The sequence below is a fragment of the Pseudorca crassidens genome, chromosome 19 (assembly GCF_039906515.1).
Source record: "Pseudorca crassidens isolate mPseCra1 chromosome 19, mPseCra1.hap1, whole genome shotgun sequence".
Classification (NCBI taxonomy): domain Eukaryota; kingdom Metazoa; phylum Chordata; class Mammalia; order Artiodactyla; family Delphinidae; genus Pseudorca; species Pseudorca crassidens.
The window spans coordinates 27869921-27890471 of NC_090314.1; the positions used below are offsets into that span (position 1 = coordinate 27869921).

Consider the following 20551-nt stretch of genomic DNA (forward strand, 5'->3'; position numbering starts at 1 on the left):
CAAGGAGGACTTGGTCCTTGTACTCAGAGATATTTTCATTTGTTCCAAATCCAACAAGAGACAATTTTTATCCATTAGATTGAAAAAATATATATGTCTGCCAATAATCAGTTTGGTTAGGATGTGGGGAAACAAACATTCATATACTTTTTGGCAGATATATATTTTTTTTTTGGAGAGAAATTTAGAAGGACTTACCAAAAATTTTAAAACATAGATCTTTTGAAATAGCAAGATTACCTCTAGGAATCTATCCTGCAAGTATACTCATTGTATGATTATTTGAAGAGAGAATAACTGAAGATAACTTCAATTCTGACAATAGAATGGCCAGATAAAGTACAGTCCAGCTATACCACACAATACTAAGCAACTTTTAAAAATAATGCAGGGCTTCCCTGGTGTCACAGTGGTTGAGAGTCTGCCTGCCGATGCAGGGGACACAGGTTCGTGCCCCGGTCCGGGAAGATCCCACATGCCGTGGAGCGGCTAGGCCCGTGAGCCATGGCCGCTGAGCCTGTGCGTCCGGAGCCTGTGCTCCGCAAGGGGAGAGGCCAAAACAATGAGAGGCCAGTGTACCGCCAAAAAAAAAAAAAAAAAAAAAATTAAAAAATCATGCAGATCTTTGTGAAATGCCATGGAAGAACATACTTCTGAGTTAAGAAAAGAGTGCATGTGTGTGTGTGCACATACACACATATGTGTGTATGTATATATGTACATATATTATGTATATCTATGTGTTATACATAAATAATATATTTATTATATTACGTCTGAAAGGAAATACACTGCTGAACTAGCAAAAATGACTTTCCCTAGAGAGTGACACCTGGGACTTATTACAACTCTTTGTTGTTTTTGTTGTTTTATCTAAATATGTAACATTACTTTTGAAATTCAAAAAACTAACAAAAATAATTTAATTAAGGTGGAAGCAAGACAAGGTTATAGTAGTAAGAGGACACAATGGCTAGATGAGTTCACATCAATCCTGGGCTAAGTGGGCTATAAATCCAACACTGAGCCTCCTAGTGCTCAAAGCAAGAAGGAAAACATAACCAATATAATGGTCACAGAAACCATAAAAACCATGCAAAACAGCTGCTATACTCTCAAGAGGTACCATTTCCCCAGGCACTTTGATCTAACAGAAATTTCTCCTGGGGCTTTATACGAAGCATTGGTGCAAATGATGTCAAAATTCTACCCACGATAAACACCATGATTAATGTGTAAGGCTGCTTCTGAAACTGACCACAGTCATTCATTAGTTTAGTCCCAAGGAGGAGCAAAGTCCTCCTTCTTTGAGAAAACATTAGTGAGTCCAAGTAAAGTTCTTCAGACAGAAACATCCATAGAAGTAACATCATTGAAAAAAAAAATCACTACCCACATGTACAAAGTGAAGAATAAAGGAATTAATGGTCAGGGGGCAAATCTGTTCTCCTACCAACTCCTTCCTCAAGGACTGAAGCTCTTAATTCAAAGCCATGATCAAAGCTCGACAGAGTATGGTGACAACATGGAGATGCAGAGAATGTTTCTAGCTTATTCATACCTACATATAAGTAAATATGAGCAATTCATTTGTTTATGTTAGCATGTGACAAATTTCTTATTTAGCAGAACAAACAGAAGGCAATAATTTATTACTTAGAAAAAAATCAGGCCAACAAATTCCAAAAGGACTACTGTTATCTTAGGATGTCCTGTCCTTAGTCTATTAAAAGTGGTAAGGGAAAGCATGCTTCATGCCAAAGTGATGTGAAATGTTTACCTTGCCTTGCTTTAGGGTGGATGTAGTTATTACTGTTAATGTCACATTTGTTCCCTTGCTTTCCCAGCATACAAATCAAATTTGCCACTTCATGAAGCATGAAATTACCTTTTCAATACTAATTCAACAGTAATGTTGAATAAACTGCGAGCAATTACCAACCTAATCAGGAAATACTGTCTTCCCACCTCCATCACCTTCTAGTCACTAAAAATAGTCCTCTCTGCCCACACCGCAGAAGGGGATGACATTGATGTGATGATTATTTCCAAATCCTGGTAGCATTCCAAATCTCTTGGTTGGAATCTCAGTGAAATCCTAATCTCCCCTAGACATTTCCTGCATCCTTGAATCATTGAATGGTTACAGTGTTGTCATCTTTATTATGTAGAACACACACTTACTAAGTCATCTACAGGTAGTAGACATTCTAAACGAATGTTAAAGAGAGCTTTGTAGCTACTGTCTAGTAAGAGCTTATACTTTTAGCTGTCATAAGATCTTTGGAGAGATCGGAGAACCAGATCACAGAATTATAAAGAATAATAATAACAGTAATGAAAATAATATATGTAATAGTGATAGTAATTTGATATAATTATGGGAATACTAATAGTAAAAATCATAACTACCCTCTAATGAGTGCTTAGTACTTTCCATATATTTTGCTAAGTTCTTTATGATTATTATTTATTTAATACTCACTTTAAGCTATCCCATGAGGTACAGAGGACAAAACTGAGGTTTATAGAAGTTCAAAATTTCCCCAAGGTCACAAAGCTATTAAGCACCAAAGTTGATATTTAAACCAAGGTCTGTCTGAGTGTATAGTCCATTCTCTTCCACTCTTCCACACCAGCAAAAAAAGTCACAGAGAACACCAAGCTCATGACATGTAATTTTGTAATAAGTGAAAAATCAGGAGCTAAAATATTGGAAACTCAGGTCCCTGATTACAAATATTTACTTCGACTGCCCTTGCCTACAACCAATGGCAAGTGAGAATGAAAAGAACCTCTACAAATTAATCTAGTTAAAATCAAGCAGCAAAAACTATTCTTTACAAATTGGTTTCCTTTATGGTTAAGAGACGTATGGGCTTTATTGGTCTCTGATATACAGAAAGAAACTCAACCCATAGTTTCTGCTCCTCATCCAGAATAAAACAAAACAAAACAAAACAAACAAACAAACAAAAAACACAGAGAGAGACACCACTGATTGTTTTTCCTTCAGTGTTTCTGTCTCATGGGGTGGTGTATCTACTCTTCTCTTTCTCAGTCAATCTGGAGTAAAGCTCCTCATATCAGATGTCTTCCCTAGACAGCTCACATATATCTTATACCACCCATGTATATGTTGTATATGCCATATCTGGCTAGATCGTGCATTAAAGAACAATAGAATTATTATTTATACCATACTACAAATCTAAGACAAAGTGAGCTCTAACCTATATGTATCATATAAAGGTATCACTTCCTAGTTATGCTTACGTGAAACAGTTTGTGTTTTGTCAATTCTGAGTCTTATCTATCATCTATCTATGTATCTATCCCTATCTCTCTTAACTCTATTCCTCTCTCTCTCTCTCTCTCTCTCTCTCTCTTTTTTTAAAGCCACAAATGGATAGTATCAAGTGAAGAGTGGACTTTTTGGCTAATAGATTCACCCTTTGTCTGGGGCCAAATAAAAGCCAGAAAAAAATAGACCTTTGATGTAAAGTTCTCACACTTTTCATAAACTGGGTCTTAAACATCTTTCTACAACCTGGGCTACTCTATCCATCTATCCTAAGACAGATGCCTTCACTCACGTTCTTATGATCAGCCTTATCTCAAGTTTAAGATTTCATGCTTGCTACCACTTTCTAGGCTACCATCTCAGTTCCTCTCCTTGATCATAAGTGATGTTCTGTCCCATAAATGTTGCTTCAGGCCACCTAGAGCAGGAGACAGAAAAGGAGAAGGAGAGGGAATGATACTGATGATGATAACAAGAGGGGCTAATATTTGTTGAGCATGTTCATGTACCAGACATTGCAATGAACACTTCACATATAATATGGTTACAAATCCTCGTAATCTTATGAGGGAAGTACTGCTATTACCCCTATCATAGACATCAGCAAAAGAAGCTTAGAAAGGTTAAGTAACTTACTCAAGGCCATACAGCTAAAAAGTAGCAGAACTAGGGTCCCATGTGAATCCAGAGTCCATGTGCTTAACTACTTGTATACTACCTCTATGAATACCCTTTCTGCTTTAGTCTGGTCCCCAAAACACCTTATAGGACCCAGGCAGACAGGAACTATCTAGCCGCTCTGCATGTACAATGAGGGCCCAGCATAGAGCCAGCTTCTATTTAGTGTTGCTTGGGAATTATGATGACGAGAAGGTAAAGGTCTACTAAAAGGATAAATGCCCTAAGCTACAAATGTCAACAGACACACTTATGAACATGAGCGACAAGAATTTGGTAAATTCTCACTGGCTTTCTGATATCTCAGCTATAATACACATGTACACTGCTTGCTAGTCCAGTTCAGAAAGACTAAAGGAGAAAAAGAATTATTAGCACATTATTTTTTAAAATCTTATGTTCCTTGCATTTGGGGAGGTTTCAAATAATCATGACAAAACCACAGTTAAATGACAACTTAGTATTTTGGACTACTCTATTAGGGAAGGAGTTAGCATTTAGGAACTTATTCCTAACATCCAAAATTCAGAAATATGTTACATGTTCAAGATAAGAGAACATTAAGTAAACTACGGATATCTTAATAATTATGATGATGATGTCATCTTTGATGATAGAAGGAGCCTACACTAATCCTTAGGAATAGACTCACTCTCTCGTTTCATAGTCACAATATTCTGAGTTAATCTGAAGTTGAGTTATCCAGTCAGCATAAGGTGACATTATTGAGAGTTTATAATAAAGTGAAGAAATGAAAAAAGTAAGATATAAAATTTTATCTTTTGCAAGAGAAAAACTACTTACTGAAAAATATTGGAGAGAAATACAGTATAATATTAAAGGTGGTTGATTCTCAAAGATGGGACTGTGCGTGCTTTTTTCTTATTTCTTTTCTTTATTTCTTGATTGTCTCTTATAAGCCCTTGTTACTTTTACTATGGAAAAACACAAAACTGTATTTAAAATAAACAAGCAATGTGGACTTTCTTTCCTGGAGATGACTAACTAGGCAATATTTGTTCTCAAAAGGTCTTTTGGGGTCTCCAGGAAACCTAGGTTAGATTTTGGTCTTCATCAGGTAGAAAGGCATTTCCTACTGTTCTTCCTTGGAGGCCCTATTTTATAGTTCACCAAAAGAAGAACATATTTATAGACTGCACAGAAATGGAAAGATGCCTCTGGTGAATCATAAAGTGAGGAAATAAGTCACCTCAGGTGTCCATGGTGATTTATTCTTTCATCTCTTTTCACTTGTTCCTCACAAGAGCCTTAAGAGATTAGGACACCAGGCAATATTAATGCCCATGTTACAGAAAATCAGGGACAATGAGAATAGTTACCTGCCAAGACCACAAAATAGCTTGTAAATATGTGACAATGGAATCTGACCTCAACTCTTAATTCAGTGCTCTCTTTAATGACAACAGCTATCTACGCAGAGTTCTGATTACTCCTGGCAGGGAAGAAAAGCTTATCAGGCTATGGCTATCTAAAATATTGATGGATGAAGGTTCTGTGTAATGCCCACTCTAAATTCGGCATATTACAACTCTCAGAAAAATCAAAGGAATATCAGATGTATCATACTCTTTTATTCAGCCATTCATGCAAGACTCATTTATTGCATGCCACGTACTATGAAAGTGCTGGGGATTCAGTGATGGTGGCTTTCAGGCAGCCTATAGTGGGGAAGCAGACAATTAAATCTAAAAGTATACTACAGTGGGAAGAGTGATGTGAAAGAGACATAATGAGGTGTCATAGCCTCTCTGAAGAGGGACATGTTGCTCCTCACTCATCCACTTGTTCATTCAACAAATATTCATCAAGTGCCTTCTTGTTGCCATTCTTTGTGTTGGGTTCTGGGGATATATAGTAAAGAACACTTGATCTTTATCTTCAAGGATTATCATCTAATGGAGAAGAGAGAATGAATAAAACAGACTTATATTAAAACAGACATATTAAAACAGAACTGTGATAAATGTGGCAAAGGGTAATTAGTGTTGTAAAAGCATATGATCTATACTTTTGGTTCAAAGGAGAGTTTCTTTGCAACCCTCTACTAGAAACTGAGAAATGTTCTATTTCCTCAAAGCCTTGGACATTCAGAGGATAGTTTTCAGAGCTGATTGGAAGTAGCCTACTTGATAATGATTATACCTTTATTATAATAATTTGATAGATTCACTATTACTTATCATACTGAAGGTTTATTCTCTCCCTCCCCACCACTGCATATAGTAGATGCTTATCCTCTTGTCCTCAGTGTATGCATGAAGTGTAAAGTTGGACTGTTCCTCTCTTCCCAACAAGCCCCAAACACATTCCTAAAGAGAAAATTGCAATTATATCCATATTATTCATAGTAAAGCATTACCTCCTAACATGAAGCATCCTCCACTGAAGGTGACAGATGGCATTAGTATACTTATGTTAGAAGGAATGAAAACCTGATTATTCTCTTTCTAATTTTTTCCCCTCCTACATGAAGCATGGTATAGCCACCTCATAGAGTATGGTGGTGTGTCAAAACTTAATTAGCCAGCAGTTGTACTCCATCTACATTATGTTGGAAAATATATTTTCAAGAGCAAGAGAAAAGAACTCAAAATATTCTGGCAGGAAGGGATCTCTTAGAACACCAAGGAGAGAGAACAATGTAATAAGCTATTTTATATTATCAAGGCCTTAATTCTTTCTTGGATAAATATAAGCAGGAGAAAATTTTTTGGTTCCCTGGATGCAGTAGGGTTGGCATATCTTTTACACAAAAGTGGGAACTCAATGGCCTGACATATATATGTGTACTTATAGGGGAATCAGGAGTTACCACATTTGAAAGAAGTATGGTTCCTGTGTATCTGGAATGCATCATAGGGTGACCAACCATCCTGGTTTGCCTGGGACAGAGAGGGTTTCTGAGATGCAGGAATTTCAGTCCAGACAAACTGAGATGTTTTCTTCACCTTAAGTACATGTAAACTATGGTTATAGAAAAACTTTTAGTGTTTCAAACTTACAAGTTCAAGTTGGCCAAGTCAGTACTGTTTCCTCTGATCTCTTCTTTGACCATTGTGGAAAAAGAGGCTAACTCTTCATAGAAACATCAAAGATCGTTCTTATTCCAAAAGTGGCTCATTAGTCCAAATCCCCTACTCATCTCTCACCATCTTTCTTCTCCTCTGGCCCTGCTCCTTGCATCTTAGCTACCATCTTCCCTGCTTCTGGGCTGAGTACAGTCAATTGTTCACTGCAGCAGAGAAGAGTCTCTCAGGCTCATCTATCCTCTGTTCATGAAGCAGGCCCAGAGCTCTTTTTATATTTTCTAGGGATTTTTAACCAGGGGACAGAAAAAAAAAATGAGATACACTTTCTTTTGTTACCAAAGTATAGTTGATTTACAATATTATATTAGTTTCAGGTTACAACACAGTGATTCAATATTTTTTATAGATTACAAAGTTTCAAAGTAATAAAAAAGACCTCAAAAATCTCAATATAATAATGTACTTTTGGAGTAATGATGGCAGCAGTCAAGATGGAGGAGGAGTAGGAGGATGTGGAATTCATCTCTCCCCACAAATGCATCAAGAATGCATCTACAAATGGAACAATTCTCACAGAGGACCTGCTAAACTCTAGCAGAGAACCTCAGACACCTAAAAGGACAAGAAGGATCCCCGTATAAATGGGTAGGATGAAAGAAAGAAGAAGGAAGAGAGGAAGTGGATGGGACCTGTGCCCCTTGGGGGGAGCTGAAAGAAAGGAGAGGGTCTCACATTCGGGGAAGCCCCCTCACCAGCGGTGAGATCAGCTGGGACAGAAGCGGAGCTTCAGGGGCTCGGAGGAGAGCTCAGCAACTGGTCTGTGGCAGGCAGGACAGAGTGAGACTTACACAGCTGGTCTGTGACACGGCCCTGCACACTCCAGTCTGAGACAGGTGTCCACAAGTGTGCATGGGGACTGGGTGCTGTAATGTAGAGTTTGGATAGCAGGTCTGAGGGTGGGGAGAACTGATGTTGGCTGTGAGGAGACAGCCTGAAGGGACAGGAATGAGGAAATCTGCAACCAGGAATGCTCGTGGAGGAAGTGCGGGCCACTATAGAAGCAAAGTGCCATTGTTGAGTGATGCACAAAGAGCAGGGCCACCACTGCAGCCTCTCTCCTCACATGCAGGGCCCAGGGAAGGCTCACACTGGAGTAGCTTGGGCGTCCCTGGTCATAGCCTCCTCTGCTCCCTCCCCACCTGGGCGACCCACTCACCCTGATCAGTGCCGTGGCCCCTTCCTGCCGCGGCAGCCTACTTGCCCTGATCACCACCTTGGTTTCCTCTTGCGTGTGGGCTCTCACATACCTATAGCCACCCAGGCATGTCCCGCCTGTGCAGCCTGCATGCCCTGATTGCCGCCTTTACCTCCTCCCACTTGACGGGCTCATGTGCTCTGGCAGCCTTGGGAGCAGATGGTGGTGGGTGGCTCACATGCAGAGATGGGGCTGAAAAAACAGCTGAGGCCCAGGGGCCACGTGGCTAAGGAAGAAGACTTGAAATCTCTCCTCGCAGCTGCATGAACCACAGAGTTACACCTCCACTGATGGCTTCCTAAATTCAGCACCTGTGGAGCATCTGAAAGGACAGCAAGTGCTCCTGCAGCTGAGACAGGTCTGGCTTCAGCAACTGTGGGCTTTGTGGGCATGTACACATGGAAGTTGGGCCAGGCCAGAGTCTGAGCTGCCTCCGTATCTCCTACAACGGGTCCAGATGCATGACTATTGCAGTTCTGGGACCTGACTTCAGTGGATCTGAGCTGGTGACCTGGTGAAAACAATGCCTGAGAGTCACCAGGACAAATTGCCAGCATAACCCACGGTTAAGGTGGGACCGAGAGGAGTATCAACAACAGTGTAATTTGTGAGCCTGCACAATGGACAAAAGGGGACACAACAAGCACACCCACAGGTGAACAACTCCAGAGGAGGAATACTCAGTTGCTTCTCTCCCTGTGGGAGTGCTCCAGTCCCATCTACCTCACATGGCAGATCAGAAGCACAGCTAAGAAACAGATCGGGGGGCCTCTACTGTAACATAAGGTTGCAGACCATGCCCTTGAAAGGGTAGTGACACCCACAAAGCAAAGGGGAGGTCCTGCTCAATATCCAGTTTAGGCTGTGGTCACCACAACACCAGTCAAACCCCCAATCAAAGGGATAATGGCCAGCATACACTGAGGAAAGAGGTGGCAATCATCCAAAATAAAAACAGCCTTCACACCAAACAAAAAAAAAAAAAAATATATAATTAAACCCATCCAGGCTACACACAGATGTTCCCACATAAAAATAGACCTCCAAGACAGTCTGAGGGTCTGGCATCAGGAAGGAGAACCTCCAGAGCATTTAGCCTTCAAGGCCAGTGAGCTTGAGTGCAGGAGCTCCACAGAGCTGGGGGAAACAGAGACACCACCTTGCAGGGCTCACACAAGGTCTCACATGCACTGGGATCCAGCACAAAGCAGTAGCTCTATAGGAACCTGGGCTAGACATACCTAGAGGTATTAGAGGTTCTCCTGGGGAGGCAGGGGTTGGCTGTAGCTCACTGTGGGTTCAAAGGGACAGGTGGCAGAGGTCCCAGGGAATATTAATCAGTTTGGGCTCTCCTGGAGGTCCCCATTTCAGCACCCAAGACCTGACCCCACCCAACAGCCTGCAGGCTCCATTGCTGGAAAGCCTCAGGCCAAACAACCAGCAAGACAGGAACACAGCCCCACCCATCAACAGACAAGCTGCCTAAAGTCAGAATAATCTCACAGACAGCCCAAAAAACACCACTTGACATGGCCCTGCCCACCAGAGGAACAAGACCAGCTCCACCCACCAGAGGGTAGGCACCAGTCCCTCCCACCAGGAAGACTGCACAAGTCCCTGGACCAACCTCACCCACCAGGGAGTAGACACCTGAAGCAGGAGGAACTATGATCCTGCAGCCTGCAGAAAGGAGACCACAAACACAGTAAGTTAGACAAAATGAGATGACAGAGAAATATGTTGATATGAAGGAGCAAGATAAAAGCCCACAAGAACAACTAAATGAAGAGGAGATAGGCAATCTGCCTGAAAAAGAATTCAGAGTAATGATAGTAAAGATGATTCAAAATCTCAGAAAAAGAATGAAGGCTCAGATTGAGAAGATACAAGAAATGCTTAACAAAGACCTAGATGAACTAAGGAACAAACAAACAAAGATGAACAATAAAATAACTGAAATGAAAAATACACTAGAAGGAATTAATTGCAGAATAACTGAGGCAGAAGAATGGATAAGTGAGCTGGAAGATACAATGGTGGAAATCACTTCCAGGGAACAGAATAAAGAAAAAAGAATGAAAAGAAATGAGGACAGTCTCAGAGACCTCTGGGACAACATTAAGTGCAGCAACATTTGCATTAAAGGGGTCTCATTAGAGGAAGAGAAAGAGAAAGGTCCTCAGAAATTATTTGAAGAGATTAGAGTTGAAAACTTCCCTAACATGAGATAGGAAATATTCACCCAAGTCCAGGAAGTGCAGAGTTCCATACAGGATAAACTGAAGGAGGAATATGCCGAGACATATATTAATCAAACTAAGAAAAATTAAATACAAAGAAAAAATATTAAAAACAAATTGGGAAAGCAACATATAAGGGAATAGCCATAAGGTTATTGGATGATTTTTTTAGCTGAAACTTTGAAGGCCAGAATGGAGTTGCATAATATATTTCAAGTAATGAAAGGGAAAAACCTACAACCAAGAATACTCTACCCAGCAAGGCTCTCATTCAGATTTCATGGAGAAATCAAAAGCTTTACAGACAAGCAAAAGTTAAGAGAATTCAGTACCACCAAATGAGCTTTGTTTTTGTTTCTGTTTTGTGGTACACGGGCCTCTCACTGTTGTGGCCTCTCCCGCTGCGGAGCACAGGCTCCAGACATGCAGGCTCAGCAGCCATGGCTCACGGGCCCAGCTGCTTCGCGGCATGTGGGATCCTCCCGGACTGGGGCATGAACCCATGTCCTCTGCATCGGCAGGTGGACTCTCAACCACTGCGCCACCAGGGAAGCCCCAAATGAGCTTTGAATCAAATGCTAAAGGAACTTCTCTAGGTGGGGAAAAAAGAGGTCACAACTAGAAACAATAAAATCAGAAACTGGAAAAACACTGGTAAAAGCAAATATACAGTTTAAGCAGGAAGTCATCCATACACGGATATGATATCAAACCCAGCAACCATGAGGAGAGTAGAGTAGAAATGCAGGAAATGGGAATTGCATTTGAAATTGAGACCAGCAACTTAAAACAACCTTGTATATATTTTATATATATATATATATATAATATATATATGTATATATATATTATATATATATAATATATATATATATGTATATATATATTATATATATACACGGCTATATCAAAACATCATGGGAAATGCAAACAAAAAACTACAATAGATACTACAAACTACAATAGATACAAAATTACAATAGATACAATAGATATACACACAAAAAAGTAAAATCAACCCAAACACAACACTAAAGATGGTCATCAAATCACAAGAGAAGAGAACAAAAAAGGAAGGGAGGAAAAAAGACCTACAAAAACAAACCCAAAACAATTAAGAAAATGACAATAAGAACATACATACCAATAACGACCTTAAATGTAAATGGATTAAATGCTCCAACCAAAAGACATGGACTGTCTGAATAGATACAAAAACAAGACCCACATATATGCTGTCTACAAGAGATCATCTTCAGACTGAAGGACACATACAGACTGAAAGTGAGCAGATGGAGAAAGATATTCCATGAAAACGGAAATCAAAAGAAAGCTGGAGTAACAACACTCATATCAGACAAAACAGACTTTAAAAGAAAGACTGCTATAAGAGACAAGGAAGGACACTACATAATGATCAAGTGATCAATCCAAGAAGAAGATATAACAATTTTAAACATATATACACCCAACATAGGAGCACCTCAATATATAAGGCAAATGGTAAAAGCCATAAAATGCAAATCAACACTCAAACAATACTAGTGGGGGACTTTAACACCCTATTTACACCAATGGATAGATCATCCAGACAGAAAATTAATAGGGAAACACAAGCCTCAAATGACACATTAGATCAGGTAACCTAATTGATATTTATAGGACATTCCATCCAAAAGCAGCAGAATAAACCTCCTTCTCAACTGAAAATGTGACATTCTCCAGGATAGATCACGTCTTGCGTCACAAATCAAGCCTCAATAAATTCAGGAAAATTGAAATCCTATCCAGCATCTTTTCTGACCACAATGTTAAGAGATTAAAAATAAATTAAAGGAAGAAAAACTGTAAAAAATACAAACACATGGAGTCTAAACAATATGTTACTATACAATCAATGGATCACTGAAGAAATGAAAGAGGAAATCAAAAACTACCTAGAGACAAATGAAAAGAAAACACAATGATCCAAACCCTATGTGATACAGAAAAAGCAATTCTAAGAGGGAAGTTTATAGCAATACAGTCTTACCTCAGGAAACAAGAAAAATCTCAGATAACCAAACTAACCTAAAACCTAAAGCAACTAGAGAAAGAAGAACAACAAAATCCAAAGTTAGTAGAAAGAATAAAATCATAAAGATAGAGCAGAAATAAATGAAATAGAGATGACAAAAACAATAGCAAAGATCAATTAAAAGAAATTAAAAGCTGATTCTTTGAGAAGATAAACAAAATTAATAAACCTTTAGCCAGATTCATCACACAAAAAAAGGGAGAGGACTGAAATCAATAAAATTAGAAACAAAAAAGGAGAAGTTACAACTGACACTACAGAAATACAAAGGATCCATCAGAAAATCTACAAACAACAAATGCTGGAGAGAGTGTGGAGAAAAGGGAACCCTCTTGCACTGTTGGTGGGAATGTAAATTGATACAGCCACTATGGAGAACAGTATGGAGGATCTTTAAAAAACTAAAAATAGAATTACCATGTGAACCAGCAATCCCACTACTGAGCATATATCCAAAGAAAACAATAATTCAAAAAGACACATGCACCCCAATGTTCATTGCAGCACTATTTACAATAGCCAGGTCATAGAAGAAACCTAAATGCCCATTGACAGATGAATGGATAAAGAAGATGTGGTACATATATACAATGGAATATTACTCAGCCATAAAAGGAACGAAATTGGGTCATTTGTAGAGATATGGATGGATCTAGAGACTGTCATACAGAGTGAAGTCAGAAAGAGAAAAACAAATACCATATATTCACGCATATATGTGGAACCTAGAATAATGGTACAGATGAACTAGTTTGCAGGACAGAAATAGAGACACAGATGTAGAGAACAAACATATGGACACCAAGAAGGAAAGTGGCGGGAGGAGTGGTGTGATGGGATGAATTTGAGATTGGGGTTAACATATATGCACTAATATGTATAAAATAGATAACTAATAAGAATGTGCTGTAAAAAATAAAATAAAATTCCAAAAATAAGAAAGAAATACAAAGGATAATAAGAGACTATGACAAGCAACTATACAGCAAAAAAATGGACAACCTAGAAGAAATGGACAAATTCTTAGAAAGGTACAACCCTACAACACTGAACCAGGAAAAAACAGAAAATATGAACAGACCAATCACAAGTACTGAAATTGAAACTGTGATTAAAAAACTTCCAAGAAACAAAAGTCCCAGACCAGATGGTTTCACAGGCAAATTCTCTTAAGCATTTAGAGAAGAGTTAACACCTAGACTTCTGAAACTCTTCCAAAACATTGCAGAGGAAGGAACACCCCCAAGCTCATTCTACGAGGCCACAATCACCCTGATACCAAAACCAGACAAAGATATCACAAAACAGGCCTATATCACTGATGAACATATATGCAAAAATCCTCAACAAAATGCTAGCAAACCAAATCCAACAACACTTTAAAAGGATCATACACTGTGATCAAGTGGGATTTATCCCAGGGATTCAAGGATTCTTCAATTATGTGCAAATCAATCAATGTTATACACCATAGTAACAAATTGAAGCATAAAAATCACATGATCATATCAATAGATGCAGACAGAGCTTTTGACAAAATTCAACACCCATTTATGATTAAAAAAAAAAAAAAAAAAAAAAAAAAACTCCAGAAAGTGGGCATAGAGGGAATCTACCTCAACATAATAAAGGCCATATACTACAAACCAATGGCAAACATCATTCTCAATGGTGAAAAACTGAAAGCATTTCCTCCAAGATCAGGAACAAAACAAGGATGTCCACGATCACCACTTTTATTCAACATAGTTTTGGAAGTCCTATCCACAGCAATCAGAAAAGAAAAAGAAATAAAACAATCCAAATTGGAAAGAAGAAGTAAAACTGTCATTGTTTGCAGATGACATGATACTATACATAGGAAATCTTAAAGATACCACCAGAAAACAACTAGAGCCCATTTACACAGAAAATCTCTTGCATTCCTATACACTAACAATGAAAGATCCGAAAGAGAAATTAAAGAAACAGTCCCATTTACTATTGCATGAAAAAGAATAAAATACCTAGGAATAAACCTACCTAAGGAGACAAAAGACTTGTACTCAGAAAACTACAAGATGCTGATGAAAGAAATCAAAGACAACACAAGCAGATGGAGAGATATACCATGTTCTTGGATTGGAAAAATGAATATTGTCAAAACGACTATACTACCCAAAGCAATCTACAGATTCAATGCAATCCCTATCAAATGACCAATGACATTTTTCACAGAATTAGGACAAAAATTTGTACAATTTGTATGGAAACACAAAATACCCCGAATAGCCAAAGCAATCTTGAGAAAGAAAATGGAGCTGGAGGAATCATGCTCCCTGACTTCAGACTATACTATAAAGCTACAATAATCAAAACAGTTTGATACTGGCACAAAAACAGAAATATAGATCAATGGAACAGGATAGAGAGTCCAGAGGTAAACCCATGAAACTATGGTCACCTAATCTATGACAAAGTATGGAGAAACAGTAGTCTCTTCTGTAAGTGGTTCTGGGAAAACTGGACATCTACATGCAAAAGAATTAAATTAGAACACTCCTTAACACCATACACAAAAATAAACTTAACATGGATTTAAGATCTAAATGTAAGGCCAGACACCCAGACACTATAAAACTCTTAGAGGAAAACATAGGCAGAACACTCTCTGACATAAATTGCAGCAAGATCTTTTTTGAGCCACCTCCTAGAGTAATGAAAATAAAAACAAAAATAAACAAATGGGACCTGATTAAGCTTAAAAGCTTTTGCACAACAAAGGAAACCATCAACAAAACAAAAACACAACCCTCAGAATGGGAGAAAATATTTGCAAATAAAGAAACCAACAAGGGATTAATCTCCAAAAATGCACAAACAATTCATGTAGCTCAATATGAAAAAAAAAAAAAAACAATCAAACAAACCAACAACCAAATCCAGAAATGGGCAGGATACCTAAATAGATATTTCTCCAAAGAAGACATACGGATAGCCAACAGGCACGTGAAAAGATGCTCACCATCACTAATTATTAGAGAAATGCAAATAATGAGGTAGCATCTCACACCAGTCAGAATGGCCATCATAAAAAAAGTCTGCAGATAATAAATGCTGGAGAGGGTGTGGAGAAAAGATAACCCTACTACACTGTTTGTGGGAATGTAAATTGGTACGGTCACTATGGAGAACATTATGGAGGTTCCTTAAAAAACTAAGAATAGGGGGCTTCCCTGGTGGTGCAGTGGTCGACAGTCTGCCTGCGGATGCAGGGGACATGGGTTCATGCCCCGGCCTGGGAAGATCCCACATGCCATGGAGCAGCTAGGCCCGTGAGCCATGGCCGCTGAGTCTGCGCGTCCGGAGCCTGTGCTCTGCAACGGGAGAGGCCACAACAGTGAGAGGCCCGCGTACCACAACAAAACAAAACAAAACAAAACAAATACCTAAGAATAGAGCTACCATATGATCCAGCAATCCCACTCTTGGGCATATATCCAGAGAAAACTGTAATTTGAAAAGATACATGCACCCCAATGTTCATTGCAACACTATTTACAATAGCCAAGACATGAAAGCAACCTAAATGTTCATCAACAGAAGAATGGATAAAGAAGATGTGGTACGTATATACAATGGAATATTGCTCAGTGCTAAAAAGGAATGAAATAATGCCGCTTGCAGCAACATGGATGGGCCTAGAGATTGTCATACTGAGTGAAGTAAGTCAGGCTGAGATAGACAAATATCGTATGATATCGCTTATATGTGGAATGTATGAAATGGTACAAATGAACTTATTTACAAACAGAAATAGAGTCACAGATGTAGAAAACAACCATGGTTATCAGAAGGAAAGGGGGGGATAAGTTGGGAGATTAGGATTGACACATGCACACTACTATATATAAAATAGATAACTAATAAGGACCTACTGTATAGCACAGGGAACTCTATTCAAAACTCTATAATAACCTATATGGGGAAAGAATCTAAGAAAGTCTGGAGATATATATACACATATATATATAACTGATTCCCTTTGCTGTTCATCTGAAACTAACATAACATTGTAAATCAACTATACTCCAATAAAAATTAAAATAAAATAGCAATGAATGTAAAAAAAATGTACTTTTGGCGTCTCTAATATATACATGAAGCAAGTTCTATCTCAGTTTCCTTATTTACTAAGTGCTTGCCTGACAGTTAATGCCTTCTCTAACCCCCAACCCCTCTTTGCTTCTACTATTGGCAGGCTTAATGACCAGGCCTCTATCTTAGGCTCCTTCCACTTCTCATGGCTATAGGAGGCAGTGAATGTAATATAAACCACATGGATTTGGAGTTCTCTGCCTGTTCAGAGCTGGTTTCAGATCCTGGTTCTTCCACCTTCTAGTTGAATATGCTTGGATGAATTACTTAATTCCCCTAAACTTCACATTACTCATAGAGATTTAAAAACATTAAAAAGTAATATTTACATATTCCCAATCTTCTAAGAAGACTGTTTCGTTTGCTCCTATGTTCAGCGTGATAGATAATTATGAGAAACAGAAGAATCTCAGCAATCAAAGATGCAAGTAAGTTCTCTATATTCTCCCCATTAAGGTAAGAAAGGGTTAAAGATTTGCTCTAAGGTTGGAAATAAGAAGATATTCATCAGTCCCCCAGCGAATGCAATTGACTCTCCCCTGTGGCATTGAGACAACTACAGAATTAGAAAATGGAGCTTAGATATGGAGTTAGAAATATTTGGGTAAATAGTTCACACCAGGTCTCAAGGGGGGATAATTCCTCTCAACCTCTCAGGCTTTTTGTGAGAATTAATTAAGAATGGATTTAAACTCATGGGGCACAGAGTAAGGTCTCAATGACCCTTGGTTTAGTTGGGCGGACTTCGTTTTCCTTTTTGGCCAAGGGAATCAAAGGCTTACACAGCTAGAAAGTAGCATTTCTAGCACTCCTTGGCTTCTCTTCTTACTTACCTAGAATCTATGGTCCATCACCACAATCAGTGCATTTCCCATAACTTAATTCCTTTGCTCCTCTTTCCTTTTATCACACTCACGTGGCCCACCCTATAGTTAATTGGAACTAGATCTCTGTCTACCTTGTTCCTGCCCCAACTCGAATGAATTTGGATAAAAACATACAGCTATATTTTCATTTGTAACCATAACTCTCAGTGTGCCTTCAGCACTCTGTGGAAACCCTATTATATTGCTTTGGTCAATTCACAATCACATATTCAGGGATATCTATTTTATATCTTCTCCTCACCCTCCTCAAATTTCCCATTTTCACTTTCAGTTTATACCCTTGATTATTTGACTGATAACGCAAAGCAATTAGATATAGAGCTACTTCGTCTTCCCCTAACCCTGAATTCTCCCCCAGCTCCATCCACACCCAGAGCCTTCTCATCCCTCCAGCTATGGGACTGAGTTAGCCCTTTATCTACTGATGGACAGCATCTCATTTTTCACACTGGATCTCCCCTTCTCTTGCTTAAAGGAGGACTTGAAACCTACAGGTAACTTATCTTTCCTTAACATTACAAGTGAATTGGATTATTCCCATCAACATACAAATATGTCCTAATTTCTCCTGTCTGAAAAACAAAGCTTATTTTGATCCCCATTCCTTTCTAGCTGCCCTGCCTTCATATATACACTTTTTGTACACCCACAACTGCTGTGAGTACAGCTACTGGGAATCCTCAACTGCCAGAACTGCTTTTATCTGGTAAGAGCCTCCTGTCCAAGGTCATGCTCCCTTCACAGGTAGCCCTCACATCCACTGGTTATGTACTGGACTAAAGGTGAGCGCTCCCTCACTTTAGTGGGGGGCCATTCTGAAGGGCCATCCCAGCTTCAGAGCTCACCATGTGGTCACCTTCATCCTTTGTTGAGACTGCATCACAGGCCACCTTCTCCCTCTACTCATTCTTTCTTCCTTCCTTTCCCACATAAGAGTTAAGCTTGCAATCCCTCTCACATAAACTTTTGCACACCAATGTCCATCTCAGAGTCCTTTCTTGGGGAACCTGACCTGCAATACTTCCATTAAAAAGTAAACTCCACCAGTGCTGGAACCTTATCTGTCTGGTTTTCAGCTATATGTACAGAGCCTAGAACAGTACCTGGAACAGAGTAGGTGTTCAATAGATAGTTGCCAAATTAATTATAAAGTGGTAGAACTGGTATCAGATCCAGTTCTACAAGATTTTAAAGCCAGTGCTGTCTGCCTCACAGACACTACCATGAAGGCATTTCTAACTAATAACCTTGAGATCAAGTTCAATTTGAAACACTGCCCTTGCTTCTGCATGCACCTGACACCAGATGAGACTTACAGGCAGCTAAGCACAGGGATTAATCGAAAGAACTCATCCTCACAAATGTAGAACCTGGAAGAGCTCATGTGTGGCAGTGTAATTACTTAGATGGCATCGACACATCAGAAGGCCCCTGGAGAGTCCAGACCCAAGCTCAGCTTGAGAGGTTTCTATCTTAACTTTGAATTTCCCTGGCCTCTGTCGCTTAAAGTCAAACAACACCATATTAACAAATTTTGAGTATGTAATTAATTTCTCCTTTTCTTCTGGCCTGCTAAGTAAACCAATATTAAAGACTAGAATATTTATCATGTTGACAGCTCCTGCCTGCTAGATTAGATTTTGTCAGGAAACTGAATTTTCCTCTGAGAGTATTCAACTTTTCTTGACTTCCACTTTAGACACTTTTGGTATTACCTAGCTCTACAACAAAATAAAATGGGAGGTAGCCAATAGAAGTAGTTGAGTATATTGGAAATCTTCATTCCAGACTATTTGAGAAATACGAATTCAGTTACTAAATAAAAAGCCAATTTGGTTAAAGAATGATGCTGTATCTTCCAAATGACTACTGTCGCATTCACTGGATTAAAACTCACAGAATCACAGCTCATATTCCAGTGATGTGTTTAGTAGTCTACTTTACCAAATCACTAGGAAAGCTATGTCCTGTGACATCTGTCCAAATGCAGAGAGAATCAAACTCTGATTATGCTAATCTGATATTGATGCAAGGACATTAGTGAAATAGACTACTCTCACTGAATAAAATGCCCTTGGCTTTCATAACCAATTTTTTGACTTGACTTCATCTGGTTCTCTGAAAAAGCCAGAGATACAGCTTCCATTATATTTCAGGGAAGACCACAACTCAAGTGAAAACATGCACAAGCACACACAACTTTTCAGAGCAGCCATGCTGTCTTTTCTACTATCAGTATATATGTGTAGCCATTTCCTAGTAACAGGTGAGACAGAAGGTAAAAGGTGTACTGAGATAGCTCTTTCCTGGCCTCTGTTAAAAACAAAACAAGACAAAATCTGTTTTGCAAAATTATAGTGAAGGTAGTTCGAGCTTCTCTGGAACTAGAGGTCAGGCCTTCAGAATTAGTTACTATTTATCTCCAGACTGAGTATAGAGCTTCCTATCATGATTTCTGGGATTGAAAACCACACAAAGCAGGTTAAATTCAGAGGTAAACACTACCAGTTTGAAAAGAGGTAAACATTGTGTCCTCTGTTCTTTCTATTGAGTTATTTTGAGACATGGGAAGACACTTCAGAAGCATGCAAAATACTAGAAATGAAAAGCCACACCTTTTATAAAGAACAAATGACAGTGTTGAGATGAGACTGAACCTGTCAATTTCCAGTCATCCATTCAAAGGACAAAGAGCCCATTTCAGGGAACCTTCTACAGATGTTCTTTTGATAGTTTTTTATTTAATAGTCAACTGGAGGCTCAGATTTTTATAATTTGATTTCCCAGAAAAAGCATCCTCTTCTCTGAGGAGACTATTCAGAACCTCTGAGATTTATAGAATTCAGTCTTGTGCAATGTGCTCATCTCATTGATGTTAACTGCAGTAGGTAAAAAGAGTGGTAAGAAAGATCCCTCTCCTCAA

At 38.9% G+C, this 20551-nt stretch overlaps 1 protein-coding gene across 7 annotated transcripts in view; it reads right to left on the bottom strand.

The window, feature by feature from the left end:
- Positions 1 to 20551, bottom strand: part of CA10 (carbonic anhydrase 10) — a 619992-nt gene that overhangs the window by 316693 nt on the left and 282748 nt on the right. The window lies entirely within an intron of this gene.